General features: G+C 41.1%; 1 protein-coding gene across 1 annotated transcript in view; it reads left to right on the plus strand.

Annotated features, from left to right (window-relative positions):
* Positions 1-14,579, plus strand: part of rap1gap2a (RAP1 GTPase activating protein 2a) — a 299,474-nt gene that overhangs the window by 18,563 nt on the left and 266,332 nt on the right. The gene's annotated exons all lie outside the window — the stretch shown is intronic.

Here is a 14,579-nt window from a genome sequence, read left to right on the forward strand (position 1 = left end):
TAAAACGAAATCATTTGTCTGAACAAGAAGTGCGCAACTGCGTGCTGGGCTGGTTTTTTTTTTTTTTCACCCTGAAAGAGCTCGCAGGTTTCCAACTGGAGAAATGTAAGCGCGCGTGTGCACGCCAGTGCTCCCTGTGCAAAGGACTACATTCATGACTAGCCAGTTTTGGTGTTTAAGCTCAGGGATGCAAATCAAAGTCCAACCGTCTCTGTGCAAATGCATCGTTTAAATTTTGTTTGCAGTTGTTTTTCTTCCCCTCTTGTCCTTACGTTATGTTAAATTTAATCTCGTGCCTCAACTAGCTCTTTCTTTGACCATACGTGTTTACATTAATGAGCTTAATCACCAAACTGCCAAATTTTAATATTAGCTAAAAAACACAAAGTAGTAGACTAAATAGTTGCAAACAGCGCTAACGTTAGTGCTAACTAAGTTAGCTGTAACACCAGAACATTGTTTTCAGACGCTGCTAGCACTAACCGTTAGTCATAACGTTAGCACTGCTTGCAGCTATTTCGCATTCTACGGTACGTTTTGTTTTTTTAGCTAATATTCAAATATTAACGTATCAAGCCACTATAGCCTAGTAGTCTCTGTTGTAGAAGTCTCAGATGTTAGCAGCCAAGCAGCAAAAGTCACATCGTTACTCACCTTTCTCTATGAGCTGTCCTGAAATGTCTGATGAAATTTGATGTAGTGCTTGCAGTATCAGAAACTTTAGCATCGCAGATGTTGCATGTCGCTCCTCTTTTATTTTGTGTTGTCCAATAGTCTTTGAATCCATAATGTATAATTTTCGGGATGGTGTTGGTCGAAGAGCTCGCCATCTCTCCATCTGATCGCTCATGCCTGCACGTTGCGTTGGGAGGAGTGGGGTTGCCAGGTTTGCTGATATGCAGCAGGCCAGGAACACCCGCGCACAATTAAGCAATATCGATCTAATAATTTATTTGTTTTGTGTTTTTTAACAAGGCATGTTTTAACCAGACAGGTTTTTGTAATGTGACTTGTCAAGTCACATGACAAAAGTCAAGTCAAGTCGCAGGTCAGGAAAAGCAAGTCAAAGTCAAGTCAAGTCTTTTCTTAATATTGATCAAGTAAGTCACAAGTCACAAATCTGGCGACTCGAGTCGGACTCGAGTCAAGTCATGGACTCGAGTCCCCCCATCTCTGAGTATTACAGTATGATACTGTAAACCACAAACTGCTTTTCATTATTCTGAGAAAGCTAGGTTGTCCACCAAAGTTTCTAAGGATCATGAAGAAGCCGTATACTGATGTAAGTGCCAAACTCATCGTTGATGGAGAACTGACAAGAGCTTTTGAGTACAATAGTGGCGTTAAACAGGGCTGCAAATTGGCTCCTATACTCTTTGGGATTTACACAGCAGTCTTACTGTGGCTAACTTTCAAGAATATCAAGCACAACTACAGCATACAAGTTAGGTTTTGGTATGACAGTGATCTTTTTGATTTGCGTAGGCTTAAAGCAAAGACTAAAGTCCTCACTGCATTCTTTAGAGAGGCTCAGTGTGCAGACGACATCACAATCTTCAGTGATACCCCAGAAGGTTTGCAGTCACTGTTGTCCACATTCAACAATATCTCTAGTCGCATGGGTCTCTCTCCAGATCAAAAAAACAAAAACAGAGACCATGTGTATAGATGACCCTGCTGAGTTCTTCATAGATGGCACAAAGCTTGCTAACGTCAATCGTTTCAAGTATCTCGGGAATTATGTTACCAACGACTGTTCTATGAGGGAGGAACTTGCATGCCGCATCCAAGGAACATCGTGTGCATTTGGTCGTTTGTGTAAAAGGGTCTTTGGCTCTCACGACATAACGATCATGACCAAAGTAGCTGTGTTCAATCAATGCTTACTGCCACTTTTATTGTACGACAGCGAAACATGGACACTCCATCAATACGAGATCAAGCAACTCCGCACAATTCAACAGCGCTATCTCTGTCTCATTTTAAACATGAAATTGGATCACTTTGTCAGCAACGAAAAGGTCCTAAAGTGTGCGGGAGCTGAGTACATCGAAACCATTCTAGTCCGCAGTCGCCTATGCTGGTTTGGCCATATCTGTCGAATGGACGATAACAGGCCTCAAAAAAAGCTCTTGTTTGGTGAACTTGTTCATGGCTCACGTCTGGTCAGTCATAAAAGGACACATGTAAATCGACATTGAAATGTGGGCGTGTCCTCAGCAACTGGCAGGCTTGTGTCAGCAATAGGATAAAATGGCGGAAACTAACCACAACAGTGTGCGAAAGGTTGCACAGAAAGACGACAGCCGAATATGAGAGGAGGAGGTTGATTAGAAGGAAGAGAAGAGATCTGTGACTTTACCCGTTTGTAGGTTTCTGAGAGGCTAGGTATAGTATATAACAACGAGACACAAAAACTGTAGAAGAAACTGTATTATGAGACTAATTCCCAAGACTGAGACAACTCCAAGTATAAATGCCAATAAGACCAAGAGACGTCCAAATCAATACAGAAAATCTCAGATCTCAAGAACAGACTTGAGTCCTACAGCCCTAGTTATTAGTTTTGGCCGGGCACCGCCCGAACTGATAATCACATCATCAGTTTTTCTTTGGCTAATCAGACACAAGGTATGCCACCACTCTTGCCAGAGCAGTTGGGGGTTAGGTGCCTTGCTCAAAGGCACTTCAGCCAGTCCTGCTGGTCCAGGGAATCGAATCAGTGACCTTTTGGTGCCAAAACTGTTTCTCTAATGATTAGGCCATTAGCCCTAGTGAAAGGAACTTTTAATGTAAAGAGTGACTGAACTTTTTTTTAACTAAACATGACTCATAAGTGACCTGTCCAGGGTGAACCCCGCCTCTCACCTGAAGACAGCTGGGATTGGCTCCAGCTTCCCCTTTGGCCCTGACGAGAAGAAGAAGAAGAACAACAACTTTATTTATCACACATACACTCAAGCACAGTGAAATTCCTCCTCTGCATTGAACCTATCTGAAGCACTGAACACACATGCACACACATATGAGCAATGAGTACACACACATAGTACCCAGAGCAGTGGGCAGCTATGCCACAGCACCCGGGAAGCAGTTGAGGGTTAGGTGCCTCACTCAAGGGCACCTCAGCCTAAGGCCACCTCAAGTTAACATAACCGCATGTCGTTGGACTGTGGGGGAAACCGGAGCACCCTGAGGAAACCCACGCATACACAGGGAGAACATGCAAACTCCACAAAGAAAGGCCCCCATCGACTGCTGGGCTCGAACCCAGAACCTTCTTGCTGTGAGGTGACAGTGCTAACCACTACACCACCGTGCCACCCTTTGAGATAGATAATGGATGGATGACTCACAAGTGATGATTATTAATGATAATAATAATAATAAGGGATGGTGCAGTGGTTAGCACTGTCACATCACAGCAAGAAGGTTCTGGGTTCGAGTCCCACGGCCAAGCCAACTGGTGCCTTTTGCACATTCTCCTGGTGCCTGTGTGGGTTTCCTCCCACAGTCCAAAGTCATGCAGATTAGTTCAGTTGGTTTCTCTAAACTGCCCGTGTGTGTGTGTGAATGGCTGTCTGTCTCTCTATGTTGGTCCTGTGATGGATTGGCGAGCCGTCCAGGATGCACCCCATCTCTCACCCGATGCCAGCTGGGATTGGCTCCAACTTCCCTGTGACCCGCAATGGATAAGCGATAAAATAAATAAATAAATAAATATTTACAGTGTGTGCTGATTTCTGAGTGAATAATGAAGCATATCCTTGTGTTGATGCTTTACACAATAAACACATTCGTGTCTAATGAGATTTTTGCACAATTACTTGTGAACATGTGAACAGAGAATTTTATATATATATATATATATATATATATATATATATATATATATATATATATATATATATGATTATAAAAGATGAATCTACTTCGTGAACATTTACTTGTAGGTTTGTGAGCAGTTGTTGAAAAGTTACTTCAGCACGAAACGATCACATTTAACTGTGCAAATAGAACAAACAGCATGGCAGAGAAATAAGGAATGAGTGTGTGGGTGTTGTGCATATGGCTTCTGAATTTTGTGTGTGTGTGTGTGTGTGTGTGTGTGTGTGTGTGTGTGTGTGTGTGTAAGGAAGGAGAGAGTGGGTGGTTGGGTTGGTGTTGTGAATGTTAGATTTAAATGTGTGTGTGTGTAGTGCAGCTAAGTGTTAGTAAAAAACTCTCATAAAGAAAAAAATGTGTGAGTAAATAATATCAGCTTCTTATAAAGCTTCTCAAAAAGAGAAGCTGAGTTAAGAATCTGACATGAAGAAGGAAACAAGAAGAAAAAAAAACAAATGAACAGAGGGAAGAAAACAGAAAAACTATAAATGCAGGAATAACAAGAAAAGTGTAGATGAGTGGGGAAGAAAATGATAAAATGTGAAGAAAGTACAGATAAATGAACAGGAAAGGAGGAAAGAGATGAAAAGAGAAAAGAAGAAAGAAGGACACAAGGAACGTGCACATGAATAGACAGAAGGAAAGCACAAGCAAAGGGGATGAATTGAGAGTAGAAAACAAGATAAAAGGATGGATAAATGAGGCAAGAAATGGAGAGATGAACAGATGAATAGAGAAGGAGAAGAGGGCAAGAAAACATTATGAAGGTGCGGATGAATGGGGAGAAATGAAGCGAGGAATACATGATAAATTTGAGGAAAGGAAAGATAAACAGATGGAGGGAGGAAAACAGGAAAACGTGAAAGAGAAAATGAATGAAGAAGAGGAGGTGGAGGAGAGAGACACAAGGAAAGGATAAATGACATACTTGGAAGGAACTTGGGAAAGAAGACAGGAAAGCATGAATAGAGGAATGAGCGAAGGTGACGAAAATATAGAAAGGGAAGAAGAATGAGGGAGAAAGAGGAAAGTAGGAAAGGAGCGAGAGTCAGGGAAGAGAAAGAAAATGAGGAAAGAGGAAAAGAATGAAGGAAGCAGAAGAAAAAGAATACAAATGAGGGAAGAAGAATAAAGTGAAGAAAGGATAGAGGAATGAGGAAGAAAAGGAGATTGAGGGAAGAAGAGGAAATGAGGAATGGGGAGAAGAATGGGAAAAGAGGAAAATTAGGAAAGATAAGAAGAATGAGGGAGGAAGAGAGCACAGATGGAAAATTGAGGGAGGAAAATGACGAAATAGATGAATGGAGAAGAAAAGGAAAGTGAGGAAAGAGCAGATAATCGAGGGAAACAATTTGAGACAAGAACAGGTGATAGATAGATAGATGAAGGGGAAAAGACTGGAAAGCAAGAGGAAAGGAGAGAGGAATGGAGAGAAGACAAAGAAATGAATGAAAATGTAATAAATGGCAAAGAAAATGGGAAACTTGAGGAAAGGTGTTGAAGAAAACAGGAAAACGTGGCAGAAGTGCATGAAGGAAAAGAATGACTTGGACGACAGATATAAAGGAAGGAGAGAGAAGGATGATAAGAGAATAAAACAAAACAAGGCAGAAAAAGTGTGTGTGTGAGAGAGAGTGAAATAGAGTGAGAGAGAGAAAGAGAGAGAGCTTCGGCAAGATTATTGTACAGTCTACATCCAGCTGAGGATCTAATGAGCCATAAATGGAGAGAAAACAAGGAAAAAATACAAGGAAAGGGCAAATAAATGGAGGGAGGAAGAAGAGAAACATGGCAGGAGGACTGGGTGAATGACTGAAGAGAAGTAGAAGAGAGGAAAGGATAAAAACAAGGCAGCGACACATCATAATGAGCTTCATCAGTGTTAGAGTGGGGAGATAAAGTCGATGAGCTGTGACATCAGAGCCGAGTCTCTCTCTCTCTCTTTCTCTCCTCTCTCTCTCTCTCTCTCTCTCTCTCTCTCTCTCTCTCTCTCTTTCTCTCCTCTCTGTTTCTCCTTCTCATACTCCAGAGACTGGAACTGCACTCTAAACTTTATGATGGACAGAAATGGAGACGAGCCTCACCCGCAGACTGCAGACCTGCTCACAAGACGAGTCAGAGAAGACAATGAAATTGATATTTGGAGAGAAAAAAAAGAAAATGTGAACCAGGACACGTGGGCCAAAGTGAATGATAGGAGAGTTCGTGCAGCTCGGCTGGACCAGCTGTACATCTGTAAACGTGTTAATAATCAGATATCCAGAGTTTTATATCACCTTGTGGTTTTTCTGATCACCATCTTGTGGCTATGGATTATTTTATCATTAACTTCAAAACCTTCTTTTTCCTGGTGTTTTAATAGCAGAATGAAGCTCCATACTGTACATACCGTAAAGGTCATAGACAAGGGTCGGAGGTGAAACGTAGAATATCAACTTTATTGTCTAGAAGAACGACACAAAAAGTGAATTAAATCTTCCTAGTGTCTAATTTGCACCCTAAAATTGAATAAAACGGTTAAAATATACTGGTTTGCCCAATTTCCGAAGGTTTGTTTACATCTCACTTATCCGCACTTTTACCGCCAGGGGACTGTCGTCGTGATGTCATTCAAGCCAAACAGACTGGGAGCAGCTCTGTGTTGACTTGCGAACCAAGCACACGTGTACGGACTTTGGTCGTGAGAGGCTGTGATAAATATCTGAAAGCGATAGCGATTTTGAAGTAGGAACTCTTCAAATTGAATATCGAGAGGTGAAACCATGTACAGTATGTATGAACCTATGGCCGTTGCGAAGCAATCGGTGAATGTGGCTCACTGGTTGCTCTGTGCGGCCTCGGAATCGGACAGCGACTCGGCTGACTCTGATCGCGGTCACCCCGGACCTCAACAAGACTCTCACCCAAACGATTTATCCTGGTAGTTATGATAAATTCTTACTTTCATCGTAATACTAAATGAGCCCTTTTGAAGAAGAATTAAACCGCCCTCTCTAGTGGATATAGGTAACGATTACTTGACAGTGCGCCGATAGGCCACATTAGCCTGCCATCCGTGGCATTATACAACTATTTATAGCCAACTCTAAGCAAGGAAATATCCCTTTTGTCTCATTTCCACAATGATTGTACAGGATCCCTCAGGATTCTTGACTTGTCAATTGCAAGCAAAAGTAAAAATGTTTACCTCCAATCTTCTCCTTTTTGCTTGAGCGTTGCTGGTTCGTTTCTTCTTTGACTGCTTGATTTTGTTTCACGTGCACAATCCACTCTCTCCGCCTCGTGTCCTCTTCTGGAAAAAGCCAGCCCTCTGGCTTCACGCGCACAATCCACTCTCTCCGCCTTGTCTCCTCTTCTGAAAAAAACAACCCTCTGGCTTCACGCGCACAATCCACTCTCTCTGCCTCATCTCCCCTTTCGGAAAAAGCCAACCACTCGCTTCGCCTCTTCTCTTTTTTCAAAAAAAGCCAACCCTCTCGCTCTGCCTCTTCTCCTCTTTTGGAAAAAGCCAACCCATTCGCGCCGCCTCTTCTCCTTTTTCGGAAAAAGCCAATCCTCTCGCTCCGCCTCTTCTCCTCTCTCAGAAAAAGGTAAAAACTTCTTCCTGAACCAGTCCTGTTGTTACAGTTCACTGCACAACAATAAGGCATGGTTTTTCTTTGGAAATTCCTGAACACACGTCTGCACTCAAGCCGAACGGCAATGCAAGTAAATAGAAGTGGACTCAACTCAAGCGGTTTGTTTGTCTTGAATGACGACACACGCCGAGTGGTCATGAAAATTGCTGAACAGAAATTTGCAGCGATTCGCACTAACTTATTTTAATAATTACTTATTAACAATACTTCTTGGGACCAGAAGAAAATTACAGAGGGTTTTTTTAACATATAAAGTTTCAAAGGTGCATAAATTGAAAACCCTTGCCTATGAGCTTTAAGAGAATATGGTAATGAATTGACCTGATGGCTTTTTGATGGCTTTTGCAACCAAACGACATCTGTACATATGAACGATGTACGTGTACCACCACAGGGAACTCAATCATAAGTGCAAGGCAACGTTTCTCATAAACATGTGACCACTTGACATGGGATTATTTACTAACACTATTTGCATCAACGTCCCTTTCAGCAGGACAAAGTCCTTGACCTTACCATGGATAACAAACCTTTGGAGCAGGTGAACCATTTCAAATACCTTGGCTCTATTATCTCCAGTGACAGCTCCCTTGACAAGGAAATCAATGTTAGGATTGGCAAAGTGTCGGGTGCGTTTAACTCTCTAAATAACATCTGGAGAAACCGTGGGATTACCCTTACCACAAAGGTAAAGATCTTTGAGAGTGGTATGCTCTCGCTGCTGTTGTATGGCTCCCCCACTTGGGCTCTGAAAAACTGGCATGGATGTTGCCTTGAAAGCTTCCAGCATTCCTGTTCACAGAGAATCCTTACAGTACGTTGGCAAGATTGCATCACTAATAGGGAACTTTGTGCTTGGACTGCCTGTTGTAAGCTTGGTATGCTTATCCAGGTGAACAGATTGCGCTACTTCGGGGACGTTGCTCGGATGGAAACTACCCAACTTCCTAAATATCTACTGGGCTGGACTACCTCCCATGGTCACCTCAGTGTTGACCACCCACATCTTAGCATTCTGCAAACTATTGCTGCTGACGTCAGGCAACTGTTCGGCGACTACTGCAACATTTCCACAGCCATTCGTGCTGCTATGGACAGGAGTTCTTGGAGACGCTTCCTAAGTTCATTAAAACTAGACTGCGAGCAGGCAGACTAAACGTGAAGACCTTACCAAGTACAAGTAAGCCCTTTGCATTAAGAACAACAGCAGAGAGTCTCTGACGGGTGCAGATGCATTTTATTCCTCTTGAACATGAGTATAGCATCGAACACCAGACATCAAACACCATACACTGAGCACCATGACAGCTAAAGAAAACAAAACCATCTCATCTCATTATCTCTAGCTGCTTTATCCTGTTCTACAGGGTTGCAGGCAAGCTGGAGCCTATCCCAGCTGACTACGGGCAAAAGGCGGGGTACACCCTGGACAAGTCGCCAGGTCATCACAGGGCTGACACATAGACACAGACAACCATTCACACTCACATTCATACCTACGGTCAATTTAGAGTCACCAGTTAACCTAACCTGCATGTCTTTGGACTGTGGGGGAAACCGGAGCACCCGGAGGAAACCCATGCGGACACGGGGAGAACATGCAAACTCCACACAGAAAGGCCCTCGCCGGCCCCGGGGCTCGAACCCAGGACCTTCTTGCTGTGAGGCGACAGCGCTAACCACTACACCACCATGCCGCCCAAACAAAACCATAATAACAATAATAATAATGAATGTAACATGGTTGTAAACAAATACAGTTTTACAGAGTAATGTTTGCAGACTCTGTTCTGAACATTACACACCTCACTTTGCTCAACCAACGGAGCTAGCAAACCTCTAGAAGTTCACCAAATGCACACAATTAGCCTCTGTGCTCAAAGTCTCGTGCTAAACCACAGTTCAACCAATGCACCAAACAAACAAAACACACTCAATAAACAGCACACAAACTTTACACTGGGCACGAATGAAATATCAGGATTACAGACAGCAAATCTTTATAACATACCGCACTAAACCTCTGACGGAGGCACATGGTGGATATAAACACAGCAGTGAGCGTCTGTAGGATAACAAATACAGCTTCCTGGTCTGACAGCTCCACTCAGAACATGAATAATGAGTGACAGATCTGGCCGCCATTTACAAACACATTTAACACTCACTGGGAGCTCCGCTTTTAGGCAGCGCCTAAATATATATATTATTAAATTATTACATGATTCTTTTTTGTGTGTGGAAAATTTCCTGTTTTATTTGGAAATCTTAGAAGAATGAATTTGACGATCTTGTTCAATGGTGGGAAGTTTGGAAAGCACAAATCAGACTCTTCTGTCAGTAATATACAACCTATATCTCAGATATCATTAGAAGTACAATGCGAAGGCTTGAGAGTGAACAAAGTTTAATTGAAAAGGAAATGATGAATCAAAAAAAAATCCAAGAACTGAGAAAGGTCTGGAAAACAAGAAGAGGTCACAAGGCTCTTTTCTTCAAGAGCAGGTAAAAGGGGGCTGTGGTGGAAAAGTGTAGTAAAACTCCAGGCTGTTAGGAAGAAACAAACAAAAATATGAATTTATTGAAAAGATGAATTCAAATTATATCACTTGCAAGGGGGCTTTCTCGAATGAAAGAATTTCACCCGGAGAAGAGTACTCTGCCTTCCACACACATCGTTATATACCTGTCAAAATAGCACAATAGATATCTTTTTAATCTCAGGGTGTCCAGCCTTGGCGCCCTCTCTATCATAAAACACTGTCTCGGCACTTACACATGTTTTACTAACCTAGAAAATAGAACACAAACAGCATTCTTCATCTTATATAAACTTGAGACACAGTGTCTGACCTTCTAAGTATCTACAGTGGATATAAAAAGTCTAAACACCCTGTTAAAATGCTAGGTTTTTCTGATGTAAAAAAAATTAAACCATGATAAATAATTTCAAAACTTTTCCCACCTTTAATGTGATCTATAACCTGTACAATTCAGTTGAAAAACAAACAAATCTGTTGGGGGGAAAAACATAAAAAATAAAAAAACGTACAATAAGCTGGTTGCATAAGTGTGCACACCCTTAAACTAATATTTTGTTGAAGCACCTTTTAATTTAATTACAGCATTCAGTCTTTTTGGGTCGGAGTCTATCAGTCTGCCACATCTAGACTTGGCAATATTTGCCCATTCTTCCTTGCAAAAGCGCTCCAAATCTGTCAGATTGAGAGGGCGTCTCTTGTGCACAGCCCTCTTCAGGTCACCTCACAGATTTTCAATTGGATTTAGGTCTGGGCTCTGGCTGGGCCATTCCAAAACTTTTTTGGGGTCATTGTCGTTCTGAAAGATGAAATTCCTCTTCATCTTCAGCTTTCTAGCAGACACCTGAATATTTTGGGCCAAAATTGACTGGTATTTAGAACTGTTCATAATTCCCTCCACCTTGACTCAAGCCCCTGTTCCAGCTGAAGAAAAGCAACCCCAAAACATGATGCTGCCACCACCATGCTTCACCGTGGGTATGGGGTTCTTTTGGTGATGCGCAGTGTTGTTTCTGCGCCAAACGTACCTTTCAGAATTGTGGCCAAAAAGTTCAAGCTTGGTTTTAGCAGACCATAACACATTTTCCCACATGCTTTTGGGAGAGTTGATGTTTTTTTTTTCAAAATTTATGAAATTACATTTTTTATTTTTTTTTTGTTTTTCCCCTAACAGATTTGTTTGTTTTTCAATTGAATTATACAGGTTATAGGTAGCATAAAAGGTGGGAAAAGTTTTGAAATTATTTATCATAGCCTCATTTTTTTACATCAGAAAAACCTATCATTTTAATGGGGTGTGTTACACTTTTTATATCCACTGTAAGAGGCACGAGTTGTCTAAAAATTATATTTTTCCTCTACACAGTGTCTCTGACGTTTACTTTTCTAAGGATCACTAAAAGCATAATAATCATCTAAAAATTAGATTTTCCTCCACAGGGCTTTTTAAAGAGCCTGTTACACTAAAGTGCTACTTTTACAAACATGACATCATAAAATCCCAGGTTTTCTGTGTGTGATATGTTCAAATAGGTTGTCAAGTTCACAGATAAATAAAAAATTGGTCTGAAAAAGAATTTTTCTTGCATCTGAATTCTGTTCCAAAAATCACTAAAAGTTTGTCCACCATTAGATCGCAGCGATTTATTGGTCAGTGGCGCTGCATGTGTAACATCATATGTGCCACTGCCTTCTTTTGTAAAGCTACACAACTTTACGACAACATGGATGAAGAAGTGACTCAGAGTGAATAAGCATGTTTTTGTTTGCGTTTAGCTCAGTAATTGTCTGTCGTCTATCTAAGTATTATATTTGGCCACATAGAAGCTACCTTAGAATGTTATTGATCTGACTAAGGACAACTAATCAACTCAAGCAACAGGCTAAACACAAGCTTGACACTTCCTGTGCGGCTGTGAGCTCTTTGGAATGGCGCTTCTGACTTTTGTTTCCAGATCGTGGGAACTGCTCCATGTACCAGACATCATTTTTTAAAATGTATGGAGCAGACACCACACCATCCTGTCGGTTTGAAGTTACCTCTCTTTGTCCATACAAATCGAACCCATTCCGTAATTAGGCATATCAGACGTTCGCTGGGCGTGCTGTGAAAATTGTGCACGCAGACGCTCATCTGAGTTTCCAAATCTGTTATTGCTTAACTTTTGAATATTTTCTATCATGAATACTATCATTAAAAAGCTTATAATTTCTGCTTTCCAAAGAAGTTTATCTCATTAAGATCTGTTCAGTACTTTGGGAGTAACGGCAGGTTGAAGTTGGTACAACAGAGTACACTCTCTGTTTGCGGGATGTCGGGAAACTGCAGGTGCTTTTTGAGTCACAGGAAAGCAGTCAGGCTCTCTCTCTCTTTCTCTCTTCTGATCGGTTTCCAACTGGATTACTCATGAATATCAATCAGATAACTTTTATAGGGATGTTCTCTCGCTCTCACTGTTTCTGATGAAGTATTCAGCAAAATTTTCCGTCAGCTAGTTTTGATGTTGTGCTTCATGGAAGACTTTGAAGTCAGTTTTCACAGCTTTACCTGCTTATTTTTTCAAATCAAACTGATTCATGTAAATAAATAACTATTTTAGAATATAACTGTAGTTGTTTTGATGAAAAATATTGAGATCTTAGTGGTTGGAATGATATTTAAAAAAAATGGAAGTCAGAAACACGAGTGTCAATTTCAATTCAATTAAACAGAATTGTTGACTGGATGTGAATCAGACAGTTTTTTTGGGGTTAGCCTTGAAAGCTGTGAATATTAATTGAAATAATCATTTATATTCTTTCATGTAAATACTAGTAGGCCCTACTTAGAAATACAAAGGCCTACATAAGCACAAACGAAACGGAGATCGGCACCGCACGCATACAGTGGTGCTTGAAAGTTTGTGAACTCTTTAGAATTTTCTATATTTCTGCATAAATATGACCTAAAACATCATCAGATTTTCACACAAGTCCTAAAAGTAGATAAAGAGAACCCAGTTAAACAAATGAGACAAAAATATTATACTTGGTCATTTATTTATTGAGGAAAATGATCCAATATTACATATCTGTGAGTGGCAAAAGTATGTGAAGCTCTAGGATTAGCATTTAATTTGAAGGTGAAATTAGAGTCAGGTGTTTTCAGTCAATGGGATGACAATCAGGTGTGAGTGGGCACCCTGTTTTATTTAAAGAACAGGGATCTATCAAAGTCTGATCTTCACAACACATGTTTGTGGAAGTGTATCATGGCATGAACAAAGGAGATTTCTGAGGACCCCAGAAAAAGCATTGTTGATGCTCATCAGGCTGGAAAAGGTTACAAAACCATCTCTAAAGAGTTTGGACTCCACCAATCCACAGTCAGGCAGATTGTGTACAAATGGAGGAAAGTCAAGACCATTGTTACCCTCCCCAGGAGTGGTCGACCAACAAAGATCACTCCAAGAGAAAGGCATGTAATAGTTGGCGAGGTCACAGAGGACCCCAGGGTAACTTCTAAGCAACTGAAGGCCTCTCTCACATTGGCTAATGTTAATGTTCATGAGTCCACCATCAGGAGAACATTGAACAACAATGGTGTGCATGGCAGGGTTGCAAGGAGAAAGCCACTGCTCTCCAAAATGAACATTGCTGCTCATCTGCAGTTTGCTAAAGATCACGTGGACAAGCCAGAAGGCTATTGGAAAAATGTTTTGTGGATGGATGAGACCAAAATAGAACGTTTTGGTTTAAATGAGAAGCGTTATGTTTGGAGAAAGGAAAACACTGCATTCCAGCATAAGAACCTTATCCCATCTGTGAAACGTGGTGACGGTAGTGCCATGGTTTGGGCCTGTTTTGCTGCATCTGGGCCAGGACGGTTTGCCATCATTGATGGAACAATGAATTCTGAATTACACCAGCGAATTCTAAAGGAAAATGTCAGGACATCTGTCCATGAACTGAATCTCAAGAGAAGGTGGGTCATGCAGCAAGACAACGACCCTAAGCACACAAGTCGTTCTACCAAAGAATGGTTAAAGAAGAATAAAGTTAATGTTTTGGAATGGCCAAGTCAAAGTCCTGACCTTAATCCAATGGAAATGTTGTGGAAGGACCTGAAGCGAGCAGTTCATGTGAGGAAACCCACCAACATCCCAGAGTTGAAGCTGTTCTGTACAGAGGAATTAGCTAAAATTCCTCCAAGCCGGTGTGCAGGACTGATCAACAGTTACCGCAAACATTTAGTTGCAGTTATTGCTGCACAAGGGGGTCACACCAGATACTGAAAGCAAAGGTTCACATACTTTTGCCACTCACAGATATGTAATATTGGATCATTTTCCTCAATAAATAAATGACCAAGTATAATATTTTTGTCTCATTTGTTTAACTGGGTTCTCTTTATCTACTTTTAGGACTGGTGTGAAAATCTGATGATGTTTTAGGTCATATTTATGCAGAAATATAGAAAATTCTAAAGGGTTCACAAACTTTCAAGCACCACTGTATGCCTTAAAGAGTTGGTTAG

The sequence above is a fragment of the Neoarius graeffei genome, chromosome 17 (genome assembly GCF_027579695.1).
Source record: "Neoarius graeffei isolate fNeoGra1 chromosome 17, fNeoGra1.pri, whole genome shotgun sequence".
Taxonomy (NCBI): domain Eukaryota; kingdom Metazoa; phylum Chordata; class Actinopteri; order Siluriformes; family Ariidae; genus Neoarius; species Neoarius graeffei.